Genomic DNA, 17,213 nt, shown 5'->3' on the forward strand with positions numbered 1-17,213 from the left:
TCTTTTTGAGAAATTGTAGGAGAAATTTCACTTAGATACCAGTATCAGGACATAATGTTTTTCGGTGGAAAAATGGACTTCTCATTTTTCAGATAGTGCAAATCTTGTAAAGAATAGTACTTCCCTCTTTGTTTTGGATGCTAGGAAGCTCAGAGGAAAATTCTGCTACCTCTGACAGCATGTGGGATCAACGCGTGCTTATCTTAAGCCTGGTGAGCTGATCTTGACCCTGATTTCATTGTTTTTCTTTTTTTTCCTAACCGAATTCCTCCCACTGCTTACGCTTTCCTTATGTATTTTATATGTCTTATAAAACCAATTCAAATCCTTTGAGAAACTAAAGATTTTTTCATAGAGGTTCTCTATCCACCAGTGAGCACGTTTTCCCACACAAATATGTAGCACACGTCAGGCTTCCAGAAGACAACAGTGCTTCGAGGTGAGTGACGAATGCCGACCAGAGTGACACACATGGTGTGAGTGCAGAGGATGTGATGTAACTTATGCACGTGCAAACACCAATACACAGAGCCAGAACTGGGTACTGGAGCTCATGCCAAGTTCCTAAAGCTATTATGAGGAGACACAGATTTGGTTTTGCCCACCTTAGAATCATCTTTAAAGTAGCCGAGGCCATGTGCTTTGGCTGGTGGATGGGCTGACGTAAGGGTTAGTGACGCGTTCCAGGGCCTCTGCCTTCCCACCCGCTCCCTGGCACTTGCCAGCTCTGCCCGCTGGACGGGGCCATGAACGCTGAACTTGAGCATCTGTAAAATGGGACGATAGTGACGCCTACCTCGTGGGATTATTGGGAGGATTAAATGACATAACATGTAAGCCCTTAGGTAATAAATATTCTTTTTTAAATGAGCGCTTAATCTAGTGCCTGGTTTAGGAGTAGTAAATGTGGAATGAATGAACAAAGGAATGCACAGTTGTGAAAAATTAGGATTTAAAATTTTTTTGACCTTTCGTCATCGTGTGCTTTAAATGATGACTGCTTACTTGAAATATTTTGTAAATTGTTCATTGTATTACATGTTTCAGTGATCTAACGTGACTCCCTCACATTCCCAACTCAGCTTGGTCACCGTGATGCTGAAATGAAGAACAAAAGCTTTTTGGTGACTCAATTAGTACTATTTAGTGACTCAATTGTAGAGATCCAGCCATTTGTCTCTTTCAAAAATTCCATTTTGGCCCCCAGGTTAAATTGCATGCCATTGATTCACTATCTGTTGGGGGCACACCGAAACACCTCCACGTACCCTAGAATGGAGCGTCTGCTCATTGCCCGCCAGTGAGGCCCCAGAGACACACATGTGCCCTGGTTCCGTCCCCAGAAAGACAGACCCTCTTAACCAAAGGTTTTCCTTGGGGCCAGAAGCCTGGGGTTGCCTTAGTGCCTGGCTGCATTCGTCATGAACACTTCTCAGGTGCCCGGTAGGTCAACTTCACTGTTCCTTTTTATTGATTTTAATTTTTGATTTTCTGATTTTTAATATGCTTCCTCCACTTTGGGGGGACGTAGTTTGGTTATAAGACATCAATCAGCCATGAAACTACTAACCAGAGAGCAGGTAACTCAAATTCGACGTTAGGTTTGCTGTGTGTAGTTTCAGCTGCATTGGTTTCCATTTGGGAAGAAGATGGGGCGTTTTTTCATATTTCTCCTGAAACTTATAAGGAGGCCAAGACAAGCAAAGACAGCCAGATAAGATCATCATAAGAGAAGATAAATTCTTGAGAATTGTTTTTATTGAGATTGTAGTCACTTTGTTAAGCAGTTTATTTGGCAAAGTTCTTGTCTGCCTGTATATATAACTGCTACATCTTTTATAAAGAAGGCAAAATCGTACCTAGTTACATGCTACAGCATGGATGGACCTTTGGGACATTATGCTCAGTGAAATAAGCCTGACACAAAAAAACAAATATTCTGAGATCCCACTTAGATGAGGTTCCCTCAAGTAGTCGAATTCACAGACACAGAAAGTAGAATGGTGGTAGTCCGGGGCTGTGGGGTGGAGGGGATGCGGAGTTGTTGATGGGAACAGAGCTCCCCTTTTACAAGATGAAGAGAGTTCTGCAGATGGACAGTGGCGATGGTTGTACAACATTGTGAATGTACTCAACGCCATTGTACGGTACACCTAAAAATAGTTAAAATGGTAAATTTTGTGTTATGTCTCTTTTAGTGCAATAAAAAGTCACTAAAAAAATTGTACCCAATCTTATTTAGCCATAAAAAGGAACGAAATTGTGCAATTTGCAGAGACGTGGATGGACCTGGAGGCTGTCATACAGAGTGAAGTAGGTCAGAAAGAGAAAAACAAATATCGTATCATATCACTCACATGTGGAATCTAGAAAAATGATACAGATGAACTTATTTGCAAAGCAGAAATAGAGACACAGATGTGGAGAACGGACGTATGGACACCGGGGGCTGGGAGGGAGAGGGATGAACTCGGAGATTGGAATTGACATTTATACACTGCTATGTATAAAATAGATAACTAATGAGAACCTACACAGTTCCCTGTGTACAGCACAGGGAACTCCCCTCAGTGTTCTGTGCTGACCTAAATGGGAAGGAAATCCAAAACAGAGGGGATATATGTATACGCAGAGCTGATTCACTTTGCTGTACAGTAAAAATTCACACAACATTGTAAAGGAACTATACTGCAATAAAAATTAATAAAAAAAAATTGTACCCAGCTTTCCTCAACAAAATGTCTTGACTCCTTAATTATAACAATGACTCATCCGTATCCTGACCACTTCTTTTCTTATTCTGATTCTAATATCATCAAACCACCTAAAGGCCAAATTCTGCTTTCCTTCAACCTGTCTTCTGTGATGTGTCAAATGAGATCTCACGCGAAGGTTTCTGAGCATTTATTCCCTCCTCAGTTTCATTACAAGTATATCTGCCTACCCACAGTGAAAGAGATGTTGCTGGTTCCCTTATTTTATTTTCAGTTCTCTCAGAAAAGTTTGCATCAACATGCACATGTAATCAGTTATGCATGGGGAAACATAATGAGATTTGGGGGCAGAAAAAGCCATTGGTTTTGCTGTTGTAAGAAGTATGGTGTCAGTAACAACCTATCTGTTAATTAACATACTGTGGGATCGTGTGATAAGAAAAACACTCCCTCCCTTCCGGAACATGGGAAATCTTTCCAAAGAGGAATCCTTCCTGAATTTGTCTTTCCTTAAATGAATTCTGCTCTGCGGCCTACTTCCTTTTATTCTTCAAGCCATTATGAAGCGCATCTGTGGAATTCCGTATCAGCTCTTCTGCAGCCAGCTGCTGCCGAGACTTTTACTTAAGTTGACATTAAGAACAGATTTGAGGGCCCTCTACCTGCTGTGAGGTCCTGATGTAGTTACCCCAAACTGCAAATGGTGAGAAAACGTGCCTGCAAATCCCTGGGACTGTTAGTGTATTTTCTATGATGCTTTTGCCTCAATTCGGAATCTGCACGAACACTCTGACCGAAAGTTGTTAAAGATATCTTTGTCATTAACCAAAATCGGCGCACAAGAGTAAAAGAGAACCCGTGCTGCGTTAAGAATAGGAGTAGGGGTCATCATGGAATTTTCCTCTGAGCAGAAAACCAGGACAGATTGTTAAAACGGCTGATACCCTGGGAAGGTTAGGGTTTCTGCCGTGGGGAAAAATGAGGAAACCATACTCTGTGTCGCGCATATGGGTCCATTTTGCACAGATCTGGAAGAGACGCTTTGCTGATTATTAAACTATTGAAAAATTCAGGTATGGCTTTTAAGGTGTATTCAGACTCGGACACCACGGAGAGGTGAAGAAATCATCACAGAAGTCTTTGAAACAACACGCAGGTTTCCACCATGACTGACTAAGCCTAAAGCCCAGAAAGACTGACCCAAATTGTCAAATTTACACAAAAGACAGCACCAGAGAAAGCTGCTCAGTGAGAAGCTAGGAGAATCTGGGCATGGATCACATTAGAGGTAATGGTGTGTGTGTGTGTGTGTGTGTGTGTGTGTGTGTGTGTGTGTGTGTGTGTGTGTTTAGAAGAAACGTATAGTGTCTATTTCACTACTACAGTATTCATCACCTTCCATAAGAATTAAAATTTAAGAAACAACTGAGATAGTTTCCTATACCACGATTAAAAATATTCTGTTGGTTAACTTCAGATTCAAGCAGCCTGAAACCATTTTGTAAAGACTATTTAAAATATAATCACAACTTTGCCTCTCATCAGGGCAGGGGGTCACCATATGTTAAATTCCATACTGAATCACTCATGCTGATGGCTGTTTTCCCTTCCTCCGTAATCTAAATACAGCGGATTCTCTGAGTCTCCAGGTTCTACGGAAGGGAAAGATTTTAGGAAAGAACAGCACGTTAGGATTGCGGTAATGTTTTTGAAACCATCAGTGACTGAATAAATAGCCAATTTCCATTTATACGTGAAATTACCACCTACTCCAAACAGTATAAAGGCAGGCAGCAGCTGTACTGCTCTTAAAACAGCCTTTACCTAGGAATACTTGTTGACAATTTAAATCAAATTTATCCCTAATCCACTCTGAAATCTCTAAATTTAAGTTAGTTCAGAGAGCTAAATATTTTATACCTGGACTTAGGTATATGATGTCATTCTCCTTTCTCAGATATAATTTACAAAATCCTAAGAAATTCACACAAAGACTTAACATTAAATATTTACTAATAAGTAGTGCACTTAAAATTTTGAGCATGCATATTTAATAAATATTTTTAGTTTGTCTTAGACTTCACACTATAGAGAGTTTCACTTCCAGCTTTCAGACGGACAAGGCCTTTTAGGAGGTTCTTTTTTTTTTTGGTATCTGTCTGCTTTTCACTTTTAACTATTCTCTAATGGAATCTCTTAGGAACCTTTCTGATCTAAATGCCCAATAATCACACACCATTGGCTGACTTATGCACACAAGCCATTCAACACTGTTTCATTAAAATGCCATTTTCCTTAGCTTGAAGGGACAGAGTCCCAAATCCTGAACAAATAATTCATTAGACCATAACAAGGGAAAATAAGTATTTTTTTCTCCATCTATTTCATTAACCAGAATTTTTGTCTGTTATAAAATTATAAATAACCAATGTATATCCAACCATTAATCCATCAGTCTTGCTGACTTCTCTCCACCCAAATATTGTAATTTACCTAAACATTTCAAAATAGGAGGACTTCTTTTGGGCGATTTCAGGGATGTATATTTCGTGCAGAAGCAGTGTCCTTAATCTCTAATGGGGACTTTAAATGTTTCAAGATATTAAACAGTTGAAATTTTGACAATGCTGAATATGTTATAGGAGTAGTATGAGAACTCATATATTTTGTTTTGATGCCATCTTTCAAATAGTGTGTTGACAAATGAACAGTAATGTAAACACATTCGGCTCACGAATGGCGCTCTCACCAGTAACAAAACCGCCTCAAGCTGCCATTTTCCAGGATGTAACTCTTGCGGCCTCTCAAGTTACATTCTCAGATTCTGCATGCATTGTAGAGAAACAGGGAAGAAAAAGCACACTATTATTGTAGAACCCGCGTGGCCCTGAGTGAAATCACATGTGGGTGATAAGCAGGCTGGAGAAAGAAGGCAAGTCATGAAAATCACAATTTTATGTGGAGGAGTGTGGCAGTTTTGCTCACTGATTGTTGGTCTAACTTGTCAATTTTCCACACATGGAAGTTATTAGTGCAATCCTGTAGTCTTAAATAGACGTAAGAATTTTTACCATGGACTCAAATCCATTCCAAAATACTACAAAAAGTATTAAAGTTTCAATAGGCAAATTTTAATCTCTTTGGGGGTGCATACATATATATGTGATAGTACGTCTCTATATGACATTTATATCCATGTAATCAGTTGCAACGGGGGGATACTTTTATTTGTGCATTTTTACTCTGCATTGTAAAGAATTGTGGGCACTTCAATACTTTTCTGTGAATCGGGCTTAAATTTGATTGTTCAAGAATACATCGCACTTAGGCATTCAGGCTGAAACCAGCAACAATCGTCAACGACCTTTACCATGCCTGCTCTCCGCATTAGTGCAGATCATTAATCATATTTTATGACCAGGGATCCTTCTCGCAAAGGTTCTCAGCCGTCTTGCTCCCTCCCTGTCTCTCTACCCCCCACTCCCTTGCTTCGTGGAAACGCACGCACATGCACACACACGCACACACGCACAAACATCACACACCCTGCACTCACGTTGCACACATGCAGAATGGCCCACTGGCTGAGAGTCCAGCTTTGCAGGCACAAGTCCCTTCCTGGGCGCTGGTCCGTAGTGGTTTCTGTTGTAAATGCCCTGAGCTGGAGCGGGCCCCCGAGCTGCTGCAGCAGCCGTGAACATTAGCGAACGTTAGGCTCCGAGAGAAATGCCACCGCGGAAGGTAAGGCCTGGACTGTAGCGCGGCCTCCACAGCAGAGCCACGGCCGTATCTTGGATGGAATCCATCTCCACTGCGGATTGTCACGAGGTGAGCAGAACACGGCCAGGAGCCTGGTGGGAGAGGGCAACGTTACTCCGCGCAGGCCACCGCTCCCTGGATCTACGTCACCCCTGGCTCGCGCGTGCGGGGCGGGGGGTGTCTCCCGCTCCCACAGCCTCCCCCCTTCACCTCTCCTCCTTCCCCTCCATCTGCCCCCTCCCGCCCCTTCTCCTCTGCAGCAGCCACCCCCCTTAAAGCTTTCTGGAGTCAAATTGGGATTTCCATTCTCAGACTCGACTTAGTGCAACTAACTACGGCCCACGGAGAGTAGTAATTGGGGTGAGAAAGCGGAGTTTGAAAAACAAAAATTAAAGTGGAACTTTTCAAGGATGAAAATAAAAAACAACAGGCATTTTAAAATTGCCAGACAGCAGAATCCTTGTTCTGAAGTCTTTCCAGTGGGACCCCATCTTGATTCCGGACTTCATCTGCAGATACCCTGTGTCTGAATAGCCCCAGCACCTTTATCAGGAAGTTAGGTGAAACGCACACCCTAAGCGGTTTGTAAAGCACGCGCGGCTGGGACCACCAGAAGGATACCCGCCTATAAATCTGGATTCCAGGCTTAGTGCTCAGGTGCCCAAGCCGGCTGAACATGCATTCCCAGCACGCCTGCACGTATGGATGAGTGCCTGTGTGTGTATCCGTGTGTGCGCGTAAACAGCTTCCCGTAACTGGATCTGCGGCAGCGCTAGTCCTTGGGAATAAGGGGCGACAACTAGCCGCTGGGATCGGGATTCAGTGCTATTAGGGGAAGAATTATCAGTGTCTGAGTCATCGCGAGCCTCCAGACTTTCCCCGCAGTGTGGCAGAACTTTGTGCTGATGAGACAATAGTGGAGCGTGTGCGTTTCCTACAGGGCAGACCATTCCGGGGCTGGGGGAAGCCTCGGGCCTGCGCCGGGCCGCTGGGGCCCGGTCCCCTCCCCGCGCCGCGCAACCCCCGGAGCCCGGCCGGCGCCGGGGTCCCCGCGGGGCGGGCGCGTCCGGGGCGCGCGCGGGCGGCGCGGGGAGGGGGCCGGGCGCGTGGTGGGCCCCGCGCGCCCTCGCGCGTCCCCCGCGCCCGGGCGCAGCTGGCGCGGTCGGTCTAGTGCAGCGCTCGGCTCCGCGCCTCGGGCGCTCGGCTTCACCTTCAGAGGCGCGGGGCGTGCGCGTCCTCCTCCCCGGGCCGCCCGCCTCCCCGCCAAGGTAGGGGCCGGGGTGGCGGCGCGGCGGGGCCCGCGGGAGGGCGGGGGGGCGCTGGGACCAGGCCTCGACGTGTGGGGGACCCGGCGTGCGCCGCGGGGGTCGGGGCTCCGGGAAGGGACTCCAGGGCGCGGGGAGGGCGGTTCGCTTTCCCGCTGGCTAGTTGCTCCGCTCCGCAATTCCGGGAGAGGGAAGATGCAACTTCGGGCGGCCCAGCGAGCGCCCGGGAGGTGGCTTTTACCGCAGTGGAGGGGCGGGGTGGGAGCGCGGAGGAGGCTCCGGCTTTGTACACTTCGTCAAAGGCGACGCGGGAGGAGGGGAGCTCGGATGCGCTCTCCATCCATTAGGAGACAAAGAGCAAATTGCCTTACTTTAAAGTAAAACGCTCCGGCTAATGAAGGTGGGTGATGGGGCCTCGGGGCCCGAGGAGCCGCTTCAGTTATTAAGGGTTTGGTTGATGGGGTCGATGCCAGTGGGCACCGAGCGCTGCTGCCTCGGGGACGTGCTTGCGGGGAGGGGCGTTGTTCCCCCCCCCTCCCCTGGCTGCGTGCCCATCAGCTGGGAGCGCATAAGTGACCCTAACATTAAAGAAGTGAGAGCCCGGAAGGGAAGTTAGGGCCGGGGTGGGGTTGGGGACGAGGGTTCTCGCAGTGACTGAGGCGGGGTGGGGAGAGGGGGTCTGCGTGGCAGGAGCTCCTCGGGGAGGCACCCAGCCTGGCGTGGCTGGGGGCGGAGGAGGTAGTGATCGCGCTGTATACCCGCGTATATACTAGAAAAGAATACTTGGGGTGTGTGTTGGGGGGGGTGCAAAAGCGCCTCCTCTGCCATTTCCAGGGGGAGCTAACCTACTGAAGAGTTACGATCAGTATTTAGATTGAACCGCCTCGTCGAGTTTTAAAGAAACTTTGTATGAATAAGTTTGTTAAAAGACAGCCGAGTTGGGTATTTAAAACAGTGGTTCATGAAGGAAGGTTGGTGTGCGGTGACAGTCAGCCCTGGTGGGCTGGAGAGCCGGTGGAGCCTTGCTATTAGGGACCCGAGAGACCGAGTCTTTTACCCGAAAAATGTGGGTCTGTAAGTCAGCCTCGCTTATTATCAGCGTTAATAAGCTCCCCGCAGCAGACCGGGATGTGACCAGGGGCTTCTGGGGTTGTGTGTCTGTGTTTTACTCATTCCGCTGGGCTTACTGATAAAGAATTACTTGGTCTCCGGGTGTGCAAAGATCAACTTGCTCAGCCCTCTTTTAAAATATATTCATTCTGTGCCTTATTTAATCCAGATGCACAAAAAGCCATTTGCTGCTTCATTGTTGGTTTACATTTTTTGAAAAGGCGACTGGTGTAACCTGTGGAATTTGAAATGCAAATAAAAGCCTGTGGGAGTCGAGGCAGAACAAATCAGCGTTTATAAAGTGGAAAAGATTTAATGTCTTTGAGATCATTGCGGAGGAAAAAAACTGGAGAGGGGGAGTGATTTTTCAGGGAGTGAATTGTGACGTCAGGTCTTTTTGGAAAAGATGTTATTTTTAAGGTCTGAAACCCGGGTATGTAAGTAAAGTGCTTACAGGAAAAACAGATTACAAGATTAACATCTGTTAACATGATCGTTTATCTCCAGCCAAAAATAGGTCAGTTCTTTCTTAAGGAAACACGAGTGCTGGCGCATGCTTAAATAATAAAATTAAAATAATGAGTTCATAAATTAGGACCAGCGTTTGTTCTAATCTGACCTGTGAAGAACATTTTTTAATTTCGAGATCAATGAAAGGTCAAAGTCCCTTTTGGGTGTTGAGAACAGCTTCACCCTGCGTCCATCCCCTCCCGGATGACCCCCTCCTTTTCGCTGCGCTCTCCCTGTCCTCCCCCACCCCGATTGCTAATTTCCCCTTTCATCCATTGAGGAAGTACAAAATATATTTAAACGGATATTGTCTGACGCCCCCCGTCGTTAACGAAGGCAAACTCTCTCTCGGCGCAGATGGCTAAGTTTCAGACCTCTGCTGTTGTTTTACCAATAAATGAAACGGTAGGGAAGGGGAAAAAAAGGAAACAGCCTTCCGAAGTCTCCCTGCCCCCTGGGTGTGAGTGACGGCTCTCCCGGCCAATCCGCAGCGGCTTTCTCCATCCCGGAGGTAATTTGGGGTGTGAGTGTGTACGCGCGCGCGCGTGCATGCGCCCATGTGTCTGCACACTGTTAAATCCGACCAGCCCCGCGCGTCCTCAGGCTCCTGATTTGCACAGTTGTGAGCTGTAGACGTGGACACGCTTTTATCTGAGTCTTTGCAGCTAGGTGGGCACGTGGCAGTCCAAATGGAGACCCTCCCTCCTCCGAGTGTCCCCCCCGTAAAGAATGGGCGTAAGAAGTGCTTTCGGATTCAAGTCGAAACCTGCAGACAGGGAAGAAAAGGAGTGATGCGATTGTGCTTCTCAGAGACTGGGGAATCGAAATGTGTGGTTCCTTCCGTCACGTTCCCACGCGGCAGGCGCGCCCTGCGCTCTTGGGGTCGGAGGGATGGAGCCCACTCGCCGGGCGCTAAGCGTAGCCAGGTCGAGGATTGTTGAAACTGGTGTTAACTGTAAAAGTGAAGGGCAGCATGGACCTTCCAACTTCAAATCTTATTTTCTCACTGGCAGTTGATACTTAGTCCATGGCAAAGGCTAGAATGTGACCTGCTCATGGTCAGAGTTCTGCTGCCCACCCGACTTATGAATGCGAAGGGCTGGCCGTGGCTCCCGCGTACAATGGGCACATTCACGGGCGGAGCGCGTCGCGGGCCGCCACACGTTTCCTACGGGTTTAACCCGGCACCAACTTCCCTAGGAATACTGGTAGTGTTGTGTGTGGACACATGCTACTAGCCATATAGCATCTCTGTTCAGTGTTGGAGTGGCTGTGCTGCTTCGCTCTGGGATGGATGGCGATGCTGCAGGGAACGGGTTAAGGACCCACATGTGCCCCCTGCTTCCCCGAGACCCCTGGGAGGCACCCTGCGACCCGGCCTGGTCCACGCACGGTGTGTCCGGCTGCAGAGCCGCGCGGAGGTCTGCCGGAGGGTCCACGGGCGACCCCGGGCGACCTTCGCCCTCTCCCATCAAGATCCTAACTCGGTTACAAGGTGGTGTCCAGAGCCCCGCGCCTCCCGCCCGGGCCATTTCCGCCCCCTAAATCCGAGTACGACTCGATTCTCTTCCCCCCGCCCCCCAATCTCTGTGAGCTCGCGGATTGAGGAATGGGCAGAAGGGGGAGGCGTCGCTAGATTAAATCATTCCTATTTCTGTTTCTCCCGCTGGTGCGGCGCTGGGCCTGGGGCGCCTGGGGAGGCGGGGGCCGGGCGGGGGCCGGGCGGGGGCGGGGGCATTTACCTGCCCGCCCCGGGGGCGGCGGCCTCTCGCGGCCCGGCTAACTGGGGGAGGGCCGTGGGCGGGGCGGGCGGGGCGGGGAGGTGGGGGAGGGCCCGGCCCGCCCCCCTCCCCCCGGCGCCCGCCCCCCGCCCCCGTCATGTGGAGCGGACGTCACACGCCTACACTGTAACCCAAGAAGTGAAAGAGACGGGGACCCACGGCCCAACTTCGCACCGTAACAAAGGCGGGGGTCCGTGCGGGCCGGAAAGGGTCTGACTGGGGAGGGAACGGGCCGGCGGGAGGGGGCGGGGGATGAGGTTGGGGGTGGGGAGTGCAGGGCCCGGGGCTGCTCTGGGGCGGGAGACTGGGGGGCCCGGCCGGGGGGTGAGGGCCTGGTCTGGGGCGGGGTCTGCGCGGGGCGGGGGAGTGCGGGCCGGGCCGGGCCGGGCCGGGGGCCCGGGGGGGGGGGGGGCGGGCTGCGCTGGGCCCGGGCTGGGGCGGGGGTGTGCGCGGCGGCGCGGACCGCGCTCCGGGGGCCGAGGCGCGGCGGAGGCCAGGTAATTGGTTTCTATTTTAAACTTCACTTTGTCCTGGCGGAGGTGGGGCGGTGGGAGAGGCGTGGCCCCCGGGCGATTACATAAGTGTTCATACCTGACCTGGTGCCGGGCCGCGGGCGGCGCGCGGATTTGGGCGCGAGGGGCTGGTGGGCACCGGGCCCGGGCGTCCCCGTGCGGGGCGGCCGCGCGTGGAGTTGCTGCGTCGTGCGCGTGGGACCTGGTGCGTGTCGGCCGTGGGGAGCCCGCGTGCACTCTGGGCTGCGGCTGGAAGCCCCGGGGTGTCCGTGGCTGGGGGCCGGGCCTGCCGGCGGGGTCCACCGCGTAACAAAGGGCAGGGCTGCGGGACCCTGGGCCGCGCACCGCGCCGACCTAACGGCAGGTCACAAAAGTCTTCATTAAACGTGCAACAGACCGGCATTTCCCCCATGAACCTGCCCGTAGGTCTCCAGTCTTGATTAAAGATGACTTAAACATTGAGGCGCTCCCACCCCGTGGCGGTGTGATAAATACCATTAAAGGTCTGACCGGAGGAGAAGCAAGGGTGGTTATTCCCCCAGCAGGATCTTCGCCAGATTATTTTTCATGCCTTCCTGTTAGTACGATCGGAGTATTTTGGTTTAGGAATGTAAGTGCTACTTTAAGGAACGAGGCATGCATGCTATTTGGTAGGATCTTTCTACTGCCGCGCAAAAAAAGAGAGGTCGTTTTATCATTTGTTTGTTCCTCCTTCATTTTCTCTTGCATTCTTTGATTGTGGCGTCAAAATAGTTGTGTTATTTATATTGACACAGACTGGCCAGAATTAACTATCCCACATGTCACTGCTGCGCAGTTTCCCCGCCTGTGTGCGAAATTGGAGGGTGCGGAGCTGGCCGGCCGTGCCTGGGTCTGAGAGTTCGGGTCCTGGAGAAGGACAGTTTCGCGAGAGCAACTCCCACGCTGTCTTGAATGGACCCTGGGAGACCCTGAGCTCTGCGCGAGACTGCAGTATTTTGGTAATGGAATTAGAATTTTGATGTGTTAAGGTACAAATATATTATGTCTGGTATTTGTCTTAGTTCATTAGTAAGGCTTTATTTTGTTAAACTTGCTAATTTGAATAAAATGAAACGTTTAGAGCACCTTAACATTCTAAAAAAAATAACAAGCCCAAGGGATGTGCCATAAAGCTAACTGAGAAGAATGCGAATGTCTGTAAAATGAAACAGGACAGCCAAGGAGCATATTTGGTAGGTACAGGATTCAGCAGTGGGAAAAGAGAGAGGAGTTTTGCTTCGTTTCATTTCCGAAAGCTTTTGTTTGTCAGCATAATCTTTCCAAATGGCTTAGTATACTGAAACTTGCTCCATCAAGGACTTTTAACTTTTGGATGTGTAACTGATACTAGTCAGTGATGACTTGAGAATAGTTTTCATCACTAGTCTTAATCCCATTGTTATTTGTAGAGGACCTTTAAAAGTTGACTGACTAATTTAGAGATTAAAGTTTCCTTGGGGCTCTGAAGTCCCACATTTCTAACTTTATGAGACATCTCAGAGACCAACCCAGAGTGAATAGAATGGGAGATGTCTGTGAAAACAGGTCGATGCTGAAATCACCTTGTCTCCACTTCCGTGAATTAAACTTTAACTTCATTTACCTTACTTGCTCCTACGTGGAGATATTTGAGTCTTACAGGTGGAGCATTTAATGGGGAGATTAAGTTTAGCAACAATTATGTGAAAAAGAAAAGGAGACTTCTTTAAAGAAGAACTCAAAGTGGGGTAAACTCTAACAGATGGTTTTCAGCGTTACTAAACAGGGAAAAATGATAATGTGACCTAGGAATTTAAGTAGAGTTTAGTTCTTGAAAAACCAGTGCTCAGTTTATTGGGTTGCTGTGGATTTTTATTTATTCATTTTCCAGGATACGTATGGGTCTTATTCATAATTTACCAGAAGGACTCTTATTCAGAATTTTGTGGGAGTGGCTGTAAGTCTGGCTGGAGATTGTGTTTAGAGTTTCAGCTGCATTATACCTTAATGGCATAGAAATAGGAAACTGAAATAGAAGCTGATTCTGTTCGGCGGGAAGGAGCTTGTCCAGACGTGTGTACTTTCCTTTCATAATATATTTGTTTTCAGTGTTCAAGACACTGCACTCTTTTGGTTTTTATTCCATTTTCAACATTGGTTTTACTTATATCATTAAAAGTGATATTTTGCTTATCATGTAGCTAGATTTCCAACTGAATAAAGCAACTCTGTTGTGCAGGAAACAACTAACTTTTTCATTGGTGTTTGATGGCCAAATTTAGCTGGAGACAGCTAACCTTTCTCGGTGATAGGCATAGATTTCAGCTGAAGGCATAGAACTAATGGTAGAAAGCAGAAGAAAGTGAAATGTATTTGATCAGATATCTGCAGTTATAAATATTTGAACATAGAAGTAACATTCCTTCTTCAAAAGCAGACATCTTACATGCTGTAAATGTTTATGCCTTTTAGCACTTGGATGGACTTTTTCTGACACAATCAATTCTTTCAAAAAATGCATCTCTTTGCTGCCCTAACCCCTCCCCCTCACAAGCTCTAGAGGCTGTGGGGAAAGTTCCATTAACTCTCTTCTTACTGAATGCCGTCCAGAGGATACTAGTGGGCCTGTGTGCTGCGTTGCCCTGGCCCCGCTACCTCTGTCCCCCTCGCTGTACTTACACCGACGGCAGAACTAGCACCCAGCACATGGACCTGCCTTGGCTTGCTTAGCACTGGGCACCTTTGATCTTTTCTTCCGGAATTATTAATGTCTAAACAGGAAGAATTCACTGCATCACTGTCTTTAGCTCCCAGACCCTTATGCTCTTGGTAGGAAACATCATCTCATTTGGATTTGCATTTTTCAAGTGAATAGAGCCGTGTCAGGCGGTGGATTTGTTCGGAAGTCTGATCAGGTGGTGTTTGGAATACATCTCCATGTGTGGTATAGAGGTAGGCTAGCAGGATGGAGCTTTGAGAAGGCAGATGTGAATGTGGAGTGTGGGTGTGCATCCCTGGGCTGCCATTCTGTCTGCTCTGGAGTTTGGGTACCAGCAATTTTTCGACTCTTGTTCTGCGCTGGGCTTGGTGCTAACTGGTGGCATGAGTCACACAGGTGACGGTGGCCCTCTTCTCCCTCCTGTCTTCTCCTTGGGGATGTCACCCCCAACTTTTTCCATCTGATGACCAGCACTATGTTGGCAGCAGCCTGTTAGGGTTTGAATGCGCCTTGGGACCACAAGAGTGACAGCATTTTTTAGATTCAAGCCTTTGCCTCCATTCTCTCTGGACCCAGGAACAAGTGAATTGTGGTGGTGGGGGGGGAGGTAGGGAGGTGGGACATTTCTCTTTGATGGAGGGGTGACCTCTGCCCTGAGTGAGCTGAGATCCCGCTCTACCTCTCTCACCAGAGGGGGGAGTGATTTATGGGAGGGCATCCTCTTTATCCTCTGACTCTAGCTATGAATACCTTACAGTTTTCAGAAATATCGGCAAATTGTCACGAGCCCATGTTAAGAAAGGAGTCACATCAAATGTTTATTAAAGAAGAATCTCTTAATACAACAAACCTTATGGGAAAAATAAAGAAAAACTTTCACCATAAATTTAAAATGTCTCATCCAGTTCTTTTAAAAGCACCTTTATTTTAAAATTAATTTTCTTCAGGAGAGGACTATTTGAGGGTTATGACTTAAATAGTCATAGGGAGGATACATATATAGGCACTATAAATGCACTGCTTGTATTTGAAATTTACACTATCTGCTAAGGTATATCAAGTATATTTTAGAGGGACTGGTAAAAATTAGCAGTTGCAACTGTCTGTTTTGTGTATTCTTTATCCCTTGCATCTGGCTACATGTGATTTGAACAGCTGAAGCTTTTCTTTCCAAAGCTAGTGCTGGCTGTCATATTTATGTCCAGAATGAAATGTTTTCCAGTAGCATACATCGGAATCGTAACGAAGTATAATTTTGTGGCTTTCAATATCCCTTAAAAGTAGTTTTCCGAAAAAGAGCTGGCATTTAGTCTTCAGTGCCAATGGTACTGAAAATTACAAAGCAGAAGTAATTAGAAACGCAACTATTTTTAGAACCCAAACATGTAAATATGTGTAAAATGATGAGTAAAACACCACACCGGTGAGTCAAAAAAGTCAATTTACAAAGCAGCTCCACTGGGTTTAGATACGTTTTACTGTATATTTCAAATATGTGTTCATTCGGTAGATTTTCTTTCTTTTTCTTTCTGTTCTGTTGTTGTTGTTGATGATGGTTTGCTGTCAGGAATTTAATCAAGTCATTGCGTTCCAAAAACTGACTTTAAGAGACATGTATTTTATGTGATTGTGAGGTTCAGACACCAACTCGATGGAGTGTTGGAAGTCGGTTGAGATATTAATGTATTTTATTTTCAAGACGAAAGTAAGCTGGTGTTTTATTCCTTCAAAAGCAGGTAGGCTTGTCTCGCACCGTTTCTGGCACCCGGAGGACTGCTGTTGTCAGCTCAGCCCTGGGATGCAGCTGTCTTGTTATTTTCTTGCTCATTTAGGGGATGGGGAGCTAGGCTAACTTGTGGTGTTAGCTTTCAGGACGTAGTTGAAGGGAGACTCTGAAAAACTGAGGTTCTCTGGTAAAACTCTAGTTTTTTTCTTAGGCACTAAGAATTAAAGAAGAAAGCTTTTTTCAGCATTATTTGGTCTCGCTTGAAAAAGCCTCCCCTCTTCACCTCTTCCCATGTGAAAGGAAGGGATATTTGTTTAGGAATTTTTGTCCTTTGTCTCAGAAAAGGGCAACATGTGCCTGTGTTTGCCATATGGCACTGTTTAACCTACGTTACTTGGGCTGACTTGGGCTGCATGAGGTACTGATTCATTTCAGCACTCCAGAATGTTCTTCGAAAGTTAGGGCAGTGAAGGATGCATCCAGAGATGTGCCGAGAGGCTGTCCTGTCTCTAGCAGCTTCTCATTCTGTTGATATTTGAGGGCTGTGAGCAAGTGTCACTTTTTTTTCCTGAAATAAGTTTTGTGGGAAAGAGTTTGACATTAAATGTTGGCTGATTGTGTTGATTCAGGAAGACACACAGCCCAAAGTGAGTAGTTAAAACTTCTGCTGGTTGTAAATAGGTTGAAAGTTGGGCTAGTGAGACAGGACTTTTCACTGTTTCGTTCCTGATTATTCTGGTGACTTTAACCTAGAGCTAAAAAAAAATGTGTTTTTTTTTTTTTTTTTTTCCCCTTAAAGAATTAGCTGTTTTTTTTTGAATGGATGGATGAACCAATGGACAGATGGGTGATCCTCTTCCATAGTTTAAACTTTTGTGGTGCTGTTCTGGGATTATCTAGATGTTTTCATCTTGTTTTGTTTACACGTGTTATTTTGAATTTTCAGATAGACATGGATTTAATCACAAGGGTAGCTCCTCTGCTAGATGCCACGTCTCAGGAAGCTGTGGACGTGGAGAATCAAGATCTCTGCCTCCATTTTTAAGGTCCCGTATGGCTGTGGAGTTGCCCATCAAAGCTCATGTGTGTCCAGATAGTCTCCTGCTGAATCTGTCTC

General features: G+C 47.3%; 1 protein-coding gene across 6 annotated transcripts in view; it reads left to right on the forward strand.

Annotated features, from left to right (window-relative positions):
- The first annotated feature begins 7,577 nt into the window (after positions 1-7,577).
- The window catches only part of ZNF516 (zinc finger protein 516), a 113,054-nt gene continuing 103,418 nt past the window's right edge, over positions 7,578-17,213 (forward strand). For 5 of the 6 annotated variants that reach the window (XM_082354026.1, XM_082354028.1, XM_082354027.1 and 2 more), the window contains exon 1: positions 11,246-11,329. The gene's annotated coding sequence lies outside the window, so the exon portion shown is untranslated. Of the gene's footprint in view, positions 7,742-11,245; positions 11,330-17,213 lie in introns of those variants that run through there. The other variant, XM_082354025.1, reaches the window with a different exon arrangement.

The sequence above is a fragment of the Balaenoptera borealis genome (genome assembly GCF_965194805.1).
Source record: "Balaenoptera borealis genome assembly, chromosome: 14".
In the NCBI taxonomy this organism is placed as follows: Eukaryota; Metazoa; Chordata; class Mammalia; order Artiodactyla; family Balaenopteridae; genus Balaenoptera; species Balaenoptera borealis.